This window comes from Motacilla alba, chromosome 3 (assembly GCF_015832195.1).
Source record: "Motacilla alba alba isolate MOTALB_02 chromosome 3, Motacilla_alba_V1.0_pri, whole genome shotgun sequence".
In the NCBI taxonomy this organism is placed as follows: Eukaryota; Metazoa; Chordata; class Aves; order Passeriformes; family Motacillidae; genus Motacilla; species Motacilla alba.
Window position 1 is genome coordinate 37,013,533 of NC_052018.1, and position 15,288 is coordinate 37,028,820.

Below are 15,288 nucleotides of genomic sequence, written 5' to 3' on the forward strand. Positions count from 1 at the left end.
TCTTAAAATGCTTCCTTCAAGCAGTGTTTTGCGATGAATCCAGAGAGTGTTCTGTGTCTTTTTTTTTTTTTTCCTCCTGAGCAGGAATTTTAAAAAAAGAATATTTTGTGGAAGAAAGACAGGGAGAACAAAAAACAATTAGGAAAAGGGAAGCCTAAAAAGGTTAGTGGTTTTCTTAATTTTGGGAAAATTAGGGCTGTGAGAAGTATTATAAACCGCAATTACATACACACATGGGATTGCATTTTACCTTACGAAAGAGCTGCTCTTAGGGTATAAAATTGCTTTAATATTGCACTACGACAAACGTTTTTTTAAAAAAGGCTTATGATAATGGATTTTCAAAGCAAAAGTAAAGCTGCTTTTCCCTGAGAACAGGGCTTTAGAGAAGGGAAACTTCACAATGCCAGTGGTGTGCGTTTTGCTGCATTTCACAAGATCTCTCATAATTTAAATTCCGATGTATTTATGTCATACATGGATAAACGATCTTATTGTTCAGAACATGTCTTTATATGAACATCTCTGCTGTTAGAACTAGCATTATTTAGCTGCTTTTTTTTCCTCCTTCCTTACCAAGTCAGAACAAAAGTGTCTTTTATTGCAGTTTTGTGAACTTCATGCAAATGGCAGTTTTTACACATCAATCGTCAGTTTAATAACACTAATGATAAGAAGGGAATTGAAAATAATAGGCTGATTTTTTGGCAAGCAAATCAGAATTTATAGAGAAGATTCTACAACGGCAAACTTTATAGCCCTGTGTTATCAAAAGCACGAGGAGTGAGAATTAAGATTAAACCACTGACTCGTTAGCAAGCTACACTTACTAAACCACAGCTTTCCTGCATCAAGAGTGATTATTTAGAAATCCACTGTACCAGATAAGAAGAGATAGTGATAGTGTTCTGGGACCACAGGGAGCCATTTACACAACAAAATACATTTGCCAGGGGATACTGATCTGACTGAGCAGGCTCAGTATCTCTCTCAGTTAAAGCAATACTGGTTGGTCTCCCAGTCTTCCCTAGAGGCATAGTTTGGTCATTCCTTCTCCTGCTTCAGCACACTCTTGCAATCACACAACTTTGCAGCATTTAAATCCCAGTTTTGCACCTATCACTCCCCTGAGTGGCCCTGGTGACTTCACAGGTGCTGGTTATAGGCATTCATGCTACAGGATCAAGCATGGGAAGAGCAAAATGGCCTCATATGAGTAGCTAGGGCTGTGAGAACTAATAGACTTTCTGTAGATTAATGTATGACTACAGAGAACCACATTTTGAAAACACAGCTTGATCATGACCAGAGAAATAACACTAAATAGAAGAAAAGCATTTGCTCTCCCAACCTGCAAAAAACCAGATGTGTCAAAATGCCAGCTTTTGACACAAAATACCACAGGAGAAGTGAGTGACAGCAGATTTTTAATCCTACTACGAACAGGGGCTCAAGCAGGCACAGTAGTTTCCCATGACAGTGATGATCTAAGGACAAACTCTACATCTCTAATATCTGAAATCCCTTTTTTATCCAGACAGTCAGAGTCCTACACCCTGGACTACTCCAACCCAGTTCTAATGAGGGAGGTATAGATAGAAATTTCATTTTGCTTCTTCCCACTCACCTCTGGCTATGATCAGGACCCATCAGTAGAGTAAATTGTTCTGCTACTGAATCCCATCCCACACAGGGCAACTTCTTTTCCACAGATACTGACTGCTTTTCCACATAGCCTGTGGGTTTGATGTTTTGGTTTCCAGCTACAGGCTGTAGGGGCTGAAGCCTTTCCATGGGAGCATTTGAACTGCTAACTTCCTAGAGTCAGCACCCTTCAGTTTGACCATATTTCCTGGTTAATGCTCCCACAATTTGAATCACCGTTCCCATGTGGAGAAGCCTGTTCTATGGACTGCTAAAACTTTGCTGCATGTCCATCTTCCTGCCTTGTGTGGGCTTTTCCAAAAATCAAGTTTTGGAAAGGAGGAATGGAGCCCACTCCATTATCATTACTTATAGCATGTACTTTCAGTGTTGTTTTTTATGAGTAGACAAGTGGGAAAGTACATTTTTAAGAAGGACAAAGACTGCTGAAGTTTTTCAAGAAGCTCCAAGATAAGCAGAGCTTATTATGTACCGCAGGATGAAATGCAGTATCTTCGGGGAACAGATGTTTTATCATCAAGCAGCAGTTTGGGAGAACTGTGGGAGCTGTGCTGTCTCACCCATGAGCAAACCAGGAAATTACAGGAGCTTGTAGGTGTTTTCTGTGTGTGAGGTCAGAGACAGAGAAGCAGTTAAAGCCATCTCTAAGGTGCTGTCCCTGTGCGGGTGGATGTAGTAGGTCATTACAGAGAATAAAATTGTGAGAAATAACTAATCTACTCAACACCATTCCTGTGGCTGGGACTGGCATTAGCAGTGGGGTTTGGTGGGCAAAAAGCAGAACAGTGTGAGGACACACTGTGTTACATTAGTGCATACATACTGAAAGGGTAAGTCTGGATTTTTGCTGCATTGTCACGAGGACATCACGCTCCTACCTGCCCACATCATGGACCTCATCATGCCTGTAAAGGAGACTTTAAAGTTTGTGTCCCATGATCTGCTGCTCCTCACCACAGTCCAGCCCCTCATTGCTAATGCGAACAGTAACAACCCATCTCTCTCTACAAATCTCTGCTAGAATTACCCCACAAGCAAAATCCAGGCCAAAAAGGAAGTCCTCAGTGAAATGAAGCAATGCATTAAAAAACACTGCTTGAGCTGGGAACACATGACTAGATTTTTCTCAAGTCTGAAGAAGTCCCAGTTCCTAATGAAAAAACTGGAGCTGTGCATGCTCACGCCTTTTGCTGCAGGCTGGTGTCCATGCCAAGCACCACCTCAAAAAATACTTTTGCTTCATCAATACATTTGTAATTCAACCAAAACCAAAATTTAAATAGCATCTGAAAAGCTTTGCATGGTAAACATCAGAAAAAAACAGCTTTCCAAGCCTGCAGCCAGTTGTTCTATAATATCTTCTGCTTTGTGCTGACAACCTTTTTTCCCTCCAATCATTCAGACACAATGCCTTCAGGTCTGTCTAAGTAATGTAATTTACTGGAGTGGAATTCCCTTGATACCTTCTGCAGCACTCAGTGACAGTATCATTTATACTCTACACTGTCATGCCATGACACTGATACATTGGCTTTCATCCCTCATTCAGCACAGAGGGTGCAATTTCACCTTCCATTGTGCCCTTCTGCAGACTGTGCGTACAAATTCCCTCCATTCATCCCTAATTACAAACCTCTGCTGAAATGCTCTCATTAGATTTATATTTCTCACTCCAAAGTGTCAATCTTATTTCAAAATTCCAATTTTCTCAGAGATCCATCCATTAGCAGCAACCTCCAAAGCATTCCTTAACCGAGTGCATTAAAAGTGAAGCTGGCAGAGCAGACGCACTTAAAATACACCATTACAGCAAATCTCCATTGCTAATGTTTTTGCATTATTTGAGCACTGCGATAAGGAGCCTGTGACTGGCCAGCCCTGCTCCTCCAGCAGCGATGGACAGAAGCCACCAGCCAACTTCTGTGTCCAGCTCTGCTCCCACTGTGAGGCTGCACCACATCCAAAGCATCTGCTGCCGTCACCGTCTCACAGTACAGCATGAGGTGGCTGTTCAAAAGACTCCAGAGGATGAGAGCCACAGAAAGAGTTTATGACAACTGAAAAAATGCCTGACTACAGCTTGTTTTCTGTGGTAAAGCTAAAAAAAAAAAAAAAAAAAAAAAAAAAGCCAAAAACAAGCTGGGGGTTTCCCAAGGTAGCAGTTCTGCTCTGCAACCCAAAAGGTTGTTAGAGCTCTTTAGCTGAAAATCACAACCACATTGTTTGTGTCACTTGCACTTGCACTAATCCTAATTTAGTGGCCACATGTAGGACTGTTCCCTTCAAACTGTGTACAGAAAAGATAACGTCACAGATTCCCTGGAGCAGCTCTACAAGTAGTTAAAAAAATCAAAAAGAGATCCTTCTACCTCTTCAAGAGAAAGGCAAACACCTTAAAAACCTCATCACCATACAAGGGAAAAAATGAAGAGCACAGCAGTGGGTACTGATAGTTGCACAATGCACCCAATGTGCATCTCTAAAAATAGCCTGTGTGGTGATACCCCTGGAAGAGTCCAGCATGTCTCATCCCGCTGGAAAGAGCAGCAGCAGCAATCGGCGCAGGAGTGCCGCTGCCACATGACGCACACGCCGCACTCTCTCTTGTCATTATCTTCAAAGCCATCAGGTTTGAACTTACCTGCAGCAGGCACAGCAGCAGAAAAAGAAGGGTGGGTGGGGAGAAAAAAACCACCTCTACAACTGTACTGAAAAAGGGAAAATTCCACAGAAGAATATTACAGCAAATGATTATGCCCCTTGTCGGCATCTGGGCACCTACAGGACTGAGACATGCAGGTGATTATAACAGAGGTAATGTAATGCCCTGCTGCAACCATTGTGGGGGAAACTAATAATTGCTGAAGTTTTGCCGGTTCCCATCTTAAATATTTGAAGTCTTGATTACTGCATCAGCTCTCTTGCCATTTGTACTTTGTATCAAGGCAAGAGTCGGTCCAATGAGCAGGCACAGATGTAAAAGCAGAAAGGAGCATTCCAGCAAAAAGGCAAAAGTAAGGTAGCGATGACAGGCACTGAGCTCTCCTAGGAGGAGAGGGAGGACTACACCAAGCTAATTTAAAGGGATTTCATATTGCCTAATGAAAGACTCACCATTGACAGTGTGACTAGCCCATGGAACAAGCGCGTGTACCTCTAAGTGCCCCCAGCACCCACATCCTCCGCACCACGTGTTGTTAGTCAGAGTGAAAACCTATTGTCTTATAAAGCCCAATTCTCAAGACCAACACCTCTGCTACCCTGCAAAGCCTGGCAAAGCTGGGAAGGTCAAGAAGTGACAAGAAAGCAGCGATGCTTAAGCTGCCACACAGCACAGAGCAAGTTTTTAGCCTCTACCTTGGGTCCTGCAGCTCTTGGATAGATGCTCTCTCCTCTCATCCATCACAAGAATGACATCAGACCGAGACGCACGACACGCACAGGCACACTCATTCTCTGGAAATGCCACAGCTACTTAATGAGTGAAGCTGGGACAGCACCAAAGCTGTCCCAGCACTAAAGCACATGAAGCTACGAATTTCCCTGCATACACTGACATCTCTCTTTAATATTTCTCTTGGCCATGAGCTGACATATCAATTAATGTGGTCAGAAGACATTTAGTAGTTCAAGATACCGCAACTGGTTTAGTGGATTCCTAACCAGTGCAACTTCCTGGAAAAGCATCACATAGTGTATTTCAACAGTCACCCTAAAAAGCAAACCAAAAGGATTTTATCTGCCAAAAGTCAACCCTGAAAATTTGTTTCTCAAGCTCAGCAGATTTATATAGATTTCCTTTTTCTTTTTTTCTGCTTCGCTTTTTCTTTGCCAGAAGATGAAGTCCTGGATCAACAATTCAAGGTACACCACTGAAGTTTTGAAAGTTTTGACTTTAAAAATCTTTCATCTCTCCAAAGCTGCTTTTTCCAGACAGCAGAACAATTCTGCTTCCAAAATTCTTTCATCACCACCTTTAACTTATGTACTAAGCCTAACTACTTCTTCTATTTTTTTCCAGTAAGAAGTTGATGAATTAACACAGCCAGACCACACTACAAGTAAGCTCTGACTCTCCTTCCAACACAGACCCATTTACAAGCATTAAAACCTAGGACTCACCCACCAGACAGAGCTGAAGCTGCAGGCAAGCCAGTCATCAGAGCTCAGAGAAATATTATGCTTGCTCCACAAATGCTGAAGCATTTGAATCTTATTTTTAGTCGTACACAAAGGGCAATAAACGGAAAATCTTATTGTAACCACTGCTTTTTCGTGGCCACCCACACTTCCAACACCTACAGCAAAAGAATATAAATGTAAAAGCCCCAAAACTCATGGCTCATCTGAACAAGGAATGCAAACTAGCTAGTTGCTGTTACTTTTTTTTCCAGTTTATATCTAGAGTGCCATTATATTCTGTGAATATTCTGTGAAACGTTGAAGACAACTTTTCATATGCTGTGCCTATCTACCATCCAGGATTGTGCAGGATTTTCATACATTTTTCCCAGTACCAGTGTCCCTGGTAAAGTCCTTCCCTAAGTTAGCTGACCACTGACTGATTTTCAAATGATGAAGTAGAGAAGGTGCTTCCCCCTAACTCTCAGTTTCTTCCCCCACTGCCCAAACTACTGAGGTACAAGGAGTTAATGCTTCACTTACCTGTGAGAAATTATGCTGAATACTCTACCCAGAAACTGGCAATTAAAAAAAAATCCCTTTACACTCATAACAGTAGAAGAACTTCAAACAAATTGCTGTCAAGGATGATTTCGTTGTGTTTAAATCCACTTTACTTCAAGTCATTTTGCAAATTACTCTTTAATTTTATACCTAAAACTCTCAGGTCTACTGTGATGCCAGTTTACTCTCCTGTGTGTCCTATGCCTGATTCTTTCCATTTACAGAAAGTAACACAAGCATAAACCTAATTATCATCTGAAAACCCGCAGAAAATGAATTCAGCTAACTGAGTAAAAAAGAAATAAAGGAAAAAAGATCTGTCTTAAGACCAGACCCAACACGAGGGTGATGGCATGTCAGGAGATGTTGAGAGTGAACAATCTCACGCCATTAATCATCTTGCTGTCGCGGAAAGTGCAGGTTATTATAGCGAGAAAACGATCCAATACAACGCTTTTACGTCTCAACTCTTTGTACATCGTAACAGGAAACATGTCCCACCAGCTAGCAATCAATACTTAACTAAATGATCGAAGACAAAGTGCTGGCTGCAGAAAAATGTACCTTTACCTGCCCTCGCTCATCAATTGCCTGCTAGACCCAAAAGCACACCACCTTCCTGCAGCTCCTGACAAGGCGAGGGCAGAGCCGGCTGCTCTCCACACACGCTGCTGGAATCAGGTGTGCGCTTTTCTGCCGAGGATTTAGGTCGCAGGACCTGTGTGCTGAACGCCACAGAAGCGCAGGTATCGAAGTATTATGAAAATAAATGGGTCATACACCACTAAGCTAACAACCACACCACCCCCAAGCCGGGTACTGAATGACTGTGCAGGGCTCTGCCAGAGGGAGAGGAGAGGTTGAGCCAGCAGTGAAAACAAAACTGATGTGGTGAGATGGATTTTACTTTTCACTGGTTTGGGTTACAGAGAAAGTTGGTCTTGCTGTCACCGTCTCTCAGGCTTTTCTGTCAAAAACCAAAAAAATGCAATGTATAGACCGGCAAGATGACCTGTGGAGATGGGCTGGCATCTCACCCCACCAGGAAAGGGGAAGTGCCGCTGGCCCTGGGTGGAGGGAGGGCTGTGACTCAGTCCCTTGGGCTGACACACACACACACACACACACACACCCGCGCTGTCACCTGCCACAGCAAAAAATAAAAGTCCTCGCCACAACACGGCGGCTACACGGGGAAAGCCGAGTAAACAGATCAATGATGCTGCACGCCCACGCAGCCCATGGCACCGCTGGGGTGACGAACAAACAAACCTGTGGTCAATGGCAGCAAGGCGAGAGCTGTCAGAGCAATTTGGATTCGGATGGCACACTACACTGCAACAAACTCCGCTGTCCTCTGCTGCTGTTAACAGCCAAACACGAGCAGAGTGCTCCTCCTGGCCACACAGCCCGTGGTCACCGCGTGTGCCTTGATTGGGGATGCCTCCAACACCAGGGTCTAGGGCAGAAACCTCCAGGAAGGGACACCGGCTCACCACCCACATATGTGTGCACGCGCAGGTGCCCTGCCTGAAGCCACACCAGCACTTTTGAGGACATATATTTGTCCAGATACATATTTTATTTTAAAAAATAATATATTTTATATATACATTAAAATTTTTATAAATATATGTTTCATTTTTATATATACTGACACATCTGCGCATATAAATAAAGTGATGTTTAGCCAACAGCTGTGTTTGTATCAAAAGCTGTCCCTGGCCATCAGGCTGAGGTATGGAGGCACTGACAGTGCTGAGAAGCACCTGATCACATTGAGGGACTGACACAGAGCTGCTAGCAATGGTCAATGGACAGGATACCATGGGACGTTGTGAAGGGCCCCGAGGCAGGAGACACTCCGCACACTGGTGGCATGAGGTACAGACTCCTGATATGCCAGTACCATAAAATGGGTAAGAAAGTGCCTTTGCCCCTATGAAAACAGCATTCCAACAGGAAAACATACCAGAAAAATCAGGAAACCTAGACTTGGCCACATCTCTTATCCAGTAAGATAAACTTGTCAATACTCAGGTATGGTCTTGGCACTTGAGAAGAGGGTTTGCTACTGATGGTTAGGAGTGTTTGGTAAGTCAATGTACAAAGTGATACAACTTTGCCTTCAGAAATCTGCTTTTCTTCTGAATTCTGTCAAGTTATCTGACCTTTAAGTGCAGATTTTAAAAAAGTTACATTTTCCCAGGCTGTGGTGGTAGGCGGGTGACAGACATTTAACCACCAATATCTGCATATTTAAAATCTTACATTATTTACATCTGCCTAGAGATGGGTGTAGCATAGATTTCAAGAAATCTTTAAAAATTTTTTTAAAATACTCTGAAGAAGTCATACCTAGCAAATATGAATTTTCTGGACAGAACTTTCTGAGTTTTGGGTTGCCTTATTTTATTATCCTGTTTAAACCACTTATAGGCCCTTGCTGAATTCACAACATTGGATAAGCAGTACCAATCTGGTCTTTTTATGAGATGCAGAAGGACATTGATTGGAATGTTATTTTTGCTGCTTTTAAAGGAAAACACACAGGGCTAAAGCAAAATGAGAAATGTGAGCAGAGTATGGACACTGCTAGGAAGAGTCACCTGTCTCTGCTTGGATGCCAACAGCCCTGCCCCAACAGCTGCTCCAAGACACAGCTCTGTACATTCTCTGTCATCTGTGACCGTTTGGGATAACAAATGGAGAGAGCCTCTCAGCAGAGAGCACAGCTTCTCCCTGACTGCTCTACTCCCACATTACAATACACTCAGTCAAACCTACCCAGGATTGATTCCCAGAGAACGTGGTGAAATGGGTTTTTCTTTACTATCTTGGCACACGCACCATAACAGGGTTTTGCAATGTGCTCTGTCAGAACAGGCAAGGGACATTCTCCTTTGAACTCACACATCAGTAAGTACTATTTTTATGGAGATTTTATCCATCAGCATCCTAGTAGTATTACAGAAACAAAATAATAAATGGAAGGGCGGGGAAAGGCATACTTCTTTATCCCACTGCACCCTGGGAAAAACAACAAGAATGCAGTTGTTGCAGCTGGGTCAACCTCGTGCAACTGCTCTTTCCAGCAGGGCTAATTAACAAGTGAAAGCCCGCTTCTTTCTATGGAAATTGCTATAATGAGGTAATGGTTACTAGCAGAGTCTGCCATCAAAAACAGCCAGACAATGGGAAACAGAGAAATCAAATAAGCAACGGGCAGCTTGCCCTCATGTCTACCTGTGCCGGCGTGGATCTGCACATATGACGGGTGCAACGCCAGCCAACGGGCTGTGAGGTGATGCATTGGCTTTCTAGGAGCTGGAGTACACACCATGTTTTAAAAATGATGCACAGCTCAAGCACATAACCACAGTTAAAAGAGAAAGAAGAAGGAAAAAAAAAAAGGAAAAGCACATATTTGATGACAACTCCTATATCCTCATACTGGTTTTCAAGTTCATTTGGTCCTCAGACCCGATTTTATTCCTTGAAAAGGAGATTTCTGATTATTTGTAGCACAACAAAAAGCAAGACTAACCTTCCCATGCACTTACTGGAACGAGAGAGGTTTTTTCTTTCCCATTTCTGTCTGCTTTTTCAAGTTCCCCAACAAGGATGATATTTTTGAAGTTAGTTCCTCTGGAAGTGTTTTAAATAGTGAATTTGCAAGATGCCTAATGATAAGCTTTTCAAACATCATGAGAAAAGCCTGCAAAAATTTGTGAATAAGGCTTCCAAACCTCATGGGAATTGTGCTAAGTAGGACTAATGAAAAACAAGCTTTTTCTGCCTGCCTAGCTGTTACAACTCATATTTTCAAGTCTTCTCCCCTTAAGACAAGCACTAAAAACAAATTTCAAGTTAGATCCAAGATTTTCCTGTAGTCAGACGATTCCTGCTAAGGGGGATTTGATTAATAACCGCACCAGAGAATGCCAGACCCTCAAGGAAATGGCAACTCTCCCTTTTTTGGAAAACGAAATCAAACTCACACCTTGTAAGGCCTCTGACAGTGAATTCTATTAGTATCCAGACTTTCTCCACTGCCTACAACTTCACCATTGTTTTTGCTGATACTCATCACACCAGAAAAAAAAAATCCTCTTTTTAAAAACTGAATTTCCATATGCAATGAAGAACACAATCCTCCTTTTGCAGCAGACTTCTCTTTTTTTAGTAAATCTTTTAGTGTCACATAAGCAAATAAAGCACTTCAAATAAAGGTGTATTTCTAATGTAAATACTTTGGTTCCAAAACATTCATATTTTTTTTAGAAGTAGTATTACATACAGATCAGTTCCAAATATTAAAGATGGTATTAGTAAGCATTCAAGAAAAACCGACCAGTAAGGAGTGGTCTGCTTCACTGACCTGTTCTGACTAAACTGCATCATATGCATTTGTTACTGCAGTGAACAAACAAGGGTGGTAACACGCACACTGCCACACTGTGAACCACAATTTTGTATTACCTCCTTTTGTCAAGCTGCTCTACAACACCATCCCAAAGATAAAAACCTCTTAACCACAAAGAGGTTTGGTTTTGTTTCAAAAATTAATGAAATTAAGTTGCGCTCAAGCCTCTTCCCAAACTTGTCAGCTCTGGGGTGCCCCATCCTCCATAGAGCACAGACCACAACATCCATGCCATCCTTGTAGTGGTCCAGGAGCTTCTTCTAGCTCAGAAACCAGAATTAGGGTTAGAACTGCTGACAAACTGCAAAGGGTCAATCAGTTTCTCCCCACTGATTCTACGCCAGGCTGTGCTATGGAATATTTCAGAGGAAGACTCAGTCATTGTGGGATCAGGGATGAAATACCTGCGCAGGATCATAGGCTGCTCCCCATCTTGGGTGAAATACCAAAGCACAACAAGCACAAAGGACTACTACTCCAGCTGAGAAGTTAGGAAGGAATCTGCAGTCCCCTCAATATGTCCCTAGTAGATCTATGCACAACTTTCTTTAACCTCCTACAGTCAGGTGGAGCACTGATTCCACCTGGAAGGAGCTGGAGGTAGCAATGAAGATACTTCTGATGCTTACAGAGCCTTTTGGAGCAGCAGGCTGAAGGATGAAGCACCACCAGGGCTCCTCCAAAGGAAATACTCCAGGAACCCGAAAGGAGAAGCATATGGATTTTATCAAGGGAGAAACAGAAGGGTGCCTGCAGTCCTATTGGGCCGATGACGGCCTCCAAAGTCACGTGGAGCACATGCAGCTTTGGCAGAGTACACCAAGGTAAGTGTACACACACACAGCCGTTGCAGAGAAAAACAAAGCGCAGTTAGAGCAATGGGGCGAACAGAGCTATTTTAAGCACTTCTCGCTATGGTTTACCGTAGTAGCAGAACACTTTAAAAAGCCGTCAAAATGACAATCACTATTTAGGTTAAAAAAGCAAGTAACTACTTCAATAACAATTTATTCACCACCTAATGTTTGCAGTTGAATTACAGCTTTTACAGTGTTTTTCTAAAGTGTGATATTTACTGCCTCTACCTTGCCTTCCCAAGGTCTTTTTTTTTCCTTTTTTCTTTCATTTTTTCTTTAAATAGAAAGGAATTGGAATCATGACTTACATGTAACTTTTCTAGGTTCTGTGCTGGCTAAAATGTTCTCACGATGCAGGGAACAGGATCAATGGAGAAATTAAGAGGCTGCAGCAATCCATTAAGAAGTGACCCTCCAAAGTTCTGTGGGGCAGTGTTCTGGCAACTCAGTTGGAGCAACCTAAAATAAAATAAAGGCATGAATTTAAAGAAAATCAAGCACTGAATCTTTACAAACATCTCTTTGTTTTTTCCTTCTGATTCTAAAAAACACGTTGGGACATGTTTTTTCTTTAATATAGAAGGTCTTTATGCCAAACATGACAATTATTTTATGTCCATTTCACACTTCAAAAAGGCTTTAAGCTGTAGATACCTTCCTACAAAGACCATGTTTTACTTTCATTTGTATAGTATGAGGCCCCTGAAAAGAATTACTGAACAGATAAACTAACATTTCTGTGATTATTCTACAAGATCACACCACAGGTACGTGCATTGTTACATACATACTAAGGAATTCTTTACTGTGATGGTGGCGAGGCACTGGAGCAGGTTGCTCCAGTGGATGCTCCTTGCGGATGCTCCTGCATCCCTGGAAGTATTCTAGGCCAAGGCTGGATTGGGCTTTGAGCAACCTGGTCTAGTGATAGTTGTCCCTGCTCATGGCAGATGGGTTGGAACCAGATAAGGTTTAAAGCTCAACCTAAATCACCCTGTGGTTCTATGAAATTGCACATCTTACCAGAAAGGACTTATAATAAAACCAGCAAATTTATCTAGTAGGCTTTAAATAATAATTAATACTGGCTTTTGTCAAAGCTTTGCATTGATTATATCAAGGAATTTAGGTTAGAAACACAACATTTACTCCTTTGTTTCTCCTTTACTCTGGCGAGCTTCAGAGAAGAAGCACCATCAGTGCAATTTGGTATCCCTGGGTTGATGCAATGTGTGTCATAATCCTGCAGCCACCCTAAAGCAAAGCTATCTGTCATGCCAGTCCATGTCAAAAGAAAACAGGAGAGAGAATGAAATGTTCATCTGCCCACAGAAATTTCACTGTGCTGTCACCTCTGTGCAAGGGGCTCAGGGCTCAGTCCCTGGAGGGGAGGCACTCTGGAATGGGGAAGGCTGGTGAGAGCACGGCTGGGGCCAGGGGGCTGGAGCAGGGGGCGCGAAAGCAGCCAAGTCCCAGCATCAGCACACAGCCCAGATCCCACAGTGAGCATGATCCCAATCCCAGATTCTGGAAAAGGCGTCCCCCATCTATCAAGGAAGTGGTCACACTCTGAAGTGGTTGAGAAGGAAATACTTGTGGAAGGAGAAGTAATCAGCTTTAAGCTACAGGGGTTCTCAAGTTGAGGTTTTCAAGTAGCCAGTGCCCAACACTTGACTGTTTTCCTGGAAAAAACATTGGAATGCCTAATTACTATTTACTTTAGTGAAGTTGGCAACTGGGAGTAGAAAGGAAGATGGTTTTCTTTTGAACAGAAGGGGACAGCAGCAGTACAAGCAGTGGCATGTATCTGTCTTCACAGGATCACTGCGAAGGCTCTGTCTGCAGAATTACCACAAATTAAAGCTAGATAAAGGGGGAGGTGAGGAAGAGGAAAAAAAATCCCTACAATTTAGATTTTTTAAGAAACTACTCTAATTTTTTTAAAACATGCACAATTAACTCTTCAGTAAAAAATCCTGGTTTCTCAAGATATGTCTGCTATGTCTATTCATTATGACTAGTGCCTGTTTATGACTCCATAAAAAAGTGGGGGAAAAAACCCCAAAATGCAGTGCAAATGAGAGAGATTTAGTGGTTATTTTTCTAAGTATGCTGTTCCTGGTAAAAAAGTCCAATATTTTCTGAGCAGTGATCCTACTACACTTTATTCCAAGTCTTGTGGAAAAGTGGTTCACTAACAGAAAGCAGGTTTTTCCTCTGGATGGCACCCGTCCTCTGGATGGCACCCATCCTCTGGATGGCATCCTCTGGATGGTTTACCAACAGACGCTTAAACTGTTGCTACCTTTAGGGATTACCTAATTAAGTACTTGAAAAGAATAATGAGGCTGTGCTAGGAACACAATGCTTGTGTCTCTTTAGTTTATACAGTTTTCTCCAATTGGGCATAACATTCATTGACAGACTGCAAGAGTACCAAATATTTATGGTCACAAATATACATTATTTAATTTGCCTATAAACCTAAAAATATAAACTCTAAATTTGTTCAGTCATAAATCACTGGTAGAACAAAAATAACTGTTGCTTACTCAATGGCCAAAGCACTAAAACCAGGGAAGTCTCTGCGTTTTCAAGGATAACTTAGTTTCCTGAGCAAAAATTGCACATGCCACAGCGTATCAGAAGAAAAAGAGAATAAAAAGAAGTTGGGAATAGGGAAACAAGAGAAAAAAAGGGGCACGGGGTGGGGGTGGGGGAAAGAAGACTTTCAGCACCACTGAAGCTTTTCTGAGAAGGTCTGATTGATGTTCACTGCTGTAGAAAGCATGAGGCTGCATCCCAAACATTTCATTCCCTTCTGCAAATGTCTTACTCCATACCTCTCTGCATGTTCCCCAGATATTCTTGCCCTATGCGGGATGATCCAGCCAGCATCAGGTTTTACACATGATCTAAAAGACTAAAGCAGGAATCTCTCTGCCCAGGGGTCAGCTTAGGGTAGAATGAAACTTAACCCCCGCCTATGCTCAGCACGAGGGCTCCTTCATGCTTTCCATTTGACAAAAGACTTTTCCTGAAACAGGCAAAGTATTAAAGGCAAAGCTGTTACTACAGCGCAAACTTACAGGAATGCATAAAAACTGAGTTTGTATGAAGAGCCAACGGTGCAGAGGAATTTCAGCAGTTTAACAGGCTGAGCAGTCAGGTTTACAGCATTAGGAAGAGCTGGATCTTAGGCAGGGTAAGATGCACACTGCTCCAAGGCTTGCTCACATCAAAGTCTCAGCTCTCAGCACAGACCTGCACATGTGGGCCATCAGTTAACAGGGTCACGAGAGGCCGCAAAATCACTGTCCTACACCAGCTTGAAGAAACAGCTCCTGCAGTCTTGGAGGTTGCAAGAAAACCTTATATTTATTCTAAAAAGAAGCATCCACCTTAAGAGCTTGCAAAGAAATCTAGAAAAATAACCATAGTTCCAACCAGACTTTGTAAATCTGCTTGATTTTTTAAAAAACTTCTATTATTTCACAATCTCTTGTACATTTTTTTAACCAGGTTACCTTCTTTCTCCCCCCTTCTGATGCCTTCCAACACTGCCTGGCAGCTGAAATTAGCACTGAGGAACGCAAATGTAGAGGAAGACACATCAGACACTTTAACTGGCAGAAGAATGTATGAAGTTGAAAA

The 15,288-nt window shown here is 42.3% G+C and overlaps 1 protein-coding gene across 7 annotated transcripts in view; it reads right to left on the bottom strand.

Moving 5' to 3' along the window:
* Positions 1-15,288, bottom strand: part of BACH2 (BTB domain and CNC homolog 2) — a 183,098-nt gene that overhangs the window by 66,790 nt on the left and 101,020 nt on the right. For all 7 annotated transcript variants that reach the window (XM_038133695.1, XM_038133699.1, XM_038133694.1 and 4 more), the window contains one exon: positions 11,943-12,093. The gene's annotated coding sequence lies outside the window, so the exon portion shown is untranslated. The remainder of the gene's footprint in view (positions 1-11,942; positions 12,094-15,288) is intronic.